Below are 3,109 nucleotides of genomic sequence, written 5' to 3'. Positions count from 1 at the left end.
TGTTTGTTTTTCCCAAGCTCAGCACACAGATTGGTCTTCACTAAATTTAACTCATTTTCAAGCTTAATGTGTTCCTCACTTGCAACATCCTTTTCCTTTTCAGAGTTTCCAGGCCTACTTTCCATTTTAAGTTCCTCAATTGTCTCCTTCAAGTCTACTACCACCACTACTAGGTCATCTCTCTCTTGCTCAATATTAGCAACTCTCTCGGTTAAGGATTCTTTTTCTTTACTTACACACTCAATGGTTTCTTTTAAGTCAACCACAACCAACATTAGATCATCTTTTTCATGTTCTATACTGGCAATTTTCTCATCTAAGGCATCCTTTTCATTTTTCAGGTTCTTTATTATTTCTTTCAAATCAACTACAACGACTACTAGGTCATCTCTGGTTTGTTCAGCTTCCCCTAATTCCATAGTTAATGCATCTTTATCATTTATAATACTATGGTAGGCATCAATTAATACATTTGCTAATGACATGAGATTTTTAGGAGAATAAGATTTCAGATTTCTCTGAACATCCAGAAAATTTACCTTATCATCGTCGTCATCTACATCGTCATCATATTGAGCCATCAAAGCAATATTGAGTCATACTCAGTTGCTTCACTTTCCACTGCCATCATTGAACTATCACCATGATTATTTTTTTCTTCAGACTCATTGGAGGAGTCTCCCCATGCGGCAAGAGCTTGCTTCACAACATTGGTAGCGATTCTTTCTCTTGAAGCATTTATCACGAACCGGGTTCCTTTTAGCTGCTTTGTCAAAGTTGTTATTGAATTGATCTTGCTTTAGGAGAGGACAGTCCTTGATGAAGTGTCCTGGCTTGCCACATTTATGACAAAGGTCATATTTTTTTGGCTTGCTAGAACTGGCCCTTTTTGGAATACCTCCATTCCTGCGAACCATTTTCTGAAATCTTCTTGTCAGGTATGCCAAATCACCGTTTTCACCACTTGAGTCATTGCTATCTGTCTTAAGACCAGGTTCTTTCTCTTTTGGGCTCTCTTTTTTCACTGTCCTTCTTCTTCTTCTTCTTCTTCATTTCAGAAGTCTTCAAGTTTCCAACAAGCTCATCTATGGTCAGTGTCTGCAAGTCCTTTGCCTCAGTTTACTTTGCTTTCCAAAGAGCTGGGCAGTACACTAAGGATTTTTCTGACGAGCTTGTTTCTAGGAATAATTTCACCAAGAGAGTGAATCTCATTGATGATAGAGGTGAATCGAGTGTGCATATCTTGGATGGATCCATCATCCTTCACTTTGAAGAGCTCATATTCAGTGGTGAGCATGTCGATTTTTGACTGCTTTACCTGTGTTGTTCCCTCGTGAGCTGTCTGCAAAGCTTCCCAGATTTCTTTTCCTGATTGACATGTTGATATCCTATTGTATTTATCAGGACCTATCCCACACACAAGAATTTTCTTTGCACGAAAATTCTTCTCTATGGCCTTTCGATCAGAATCATTAAATTCCTTCCTCGTCTTGGGAATGGCTACAACTGGATCACCAAGATTTCTGGTAGGAACAAAGGGTCCATCACAAATGACATCCCATAGCTCAGAATCTTCAACCATGATGAAGTCGTGCATCCTTGTCTTCCACCATCCATAATACTGACCATTGAACCTAGGTGGTCTGTAAGCAGACTGGCCTTCGTCAAAGTTTGGAGGAGCAACCATGAGGATCCTTTCTAGGTGTTAACCTGATAGAAAGAACCCGCTCTAATACCAATTGATAGAATATAAAGGTCCATCAAACTCTATAGAGAACCAGGTTCTATATCACATTCAACGGAACTGACGCACAGTGCAGTAAGTAAATGACAAGAGGAATTTTACGTGGAAAATTCCTAGCTCAACGGGATTAAAAACCACGACCTACCCTTGTAGGATTTCAACTTCACCACTAAGCAAATTTTAGATTACAACCTATGCAACCTAGGAATTAACCTCTTAATCCTTCACTAACTTGTAACACACCTATTACAAGCCACTTTGTAATACCTCTATTACAAAGACTTCACAACTTGACTAACTCTAGCCAAGACACAAACACTGGGTTTATGATTTACACGAGTTTCCTACACACTGCTTCTAAGTAAGCTAAGTAGGAGTTACAAGTAAGAACATTAACAAAGTTACAACTCAACTAAGGACATACAATTACTAGATATGAGGAACTGGTCTGTAGTAGTGTTGTTCTTTGTTATTGATACACTTTGAGATTTGTTGATCGAAAGCTTAATCACTGTTGAAGTGCTTGAGTCAATTCTCTAAAATGTTCAAGTGACTTTGTGTTTACCTTTCTTGATGTTAATAATCCATGTGTGACATCACCTACAATGATGTAAGCAAGGTAGGTAAAAAGCCTTCCTCATAAAGTTGACTGCTGCATTGTTCTTGCACTGTAGCGTGTGCAAATAATAACTTTTCCAGCTGGATAGTTGACTTTGTACAATTACCTCCGGAGCTAGTAGCGACCTGTTCCCTTAGTTGTTCCTTCGACTATGAAGAGTTGAGCCATATCCCAAACTGGAACCTTTCGATCTAAAGGTCTTGTGAATGTGTAACAGGTTCCTTATCTGGTTCTTAATAGTAAGTTTGTTAGATCATCAAAACATAAAACAAGGTACTTGTAACCTATCACTTATGACAACAACACAGTTGATTTCAATACCATTGTACAATATTTCAAGAAAAAATTACAGAATAATCATAGAATAAGGCAAAGGAGATGATGACAGATTTGAAAGAGGGGTTTTGAACTAAATATTATCCATGGGAAGTGCAAGAGAGCAAAGAGAATGGTCTTGGAATCCTTGGATAGTAGTTTTAGAGATGAGTACAATAAACTTGAGGCTTATGCAATTGAATTGAGAGATAGTAATCCAAGTAGTAATTTGGTTATTAAACTTTTAAAGAATGCACTTGAAGAAGGGAAAAGAAGATTCTTGAGGATGTATACTTGATTTCAAGCTTTAAAGATGGGTTTCAACCTAGGGTTGAGACATTTTATTGGTCTAGATGACACTTTCTTAAAGGGAAAAGCTAATGGCCAATTGCTAGTGGCTGTTGGACAGGATTCACAGAACCATTTCTAAC

Source organism: Nicotiana attenuata, chromosome 6, assembly GCF_001879085.1.
Source record: "Nicotiana attenuata strain UT chromosome 6, NIATTr2, whole genome shotgun sequence".
NCBI classification, from domain to species: Eukaryota; Viridiplantae; Streptophyta; class Magnoliopsida; order Solanales; family Solanaceae; genus Nicotiana; species Nicotiana attenuata.
The sequence above is the reverse complement of the archived record's forward strand: the minus strand, read 5'-3'. Positions refer to the sequence as shown.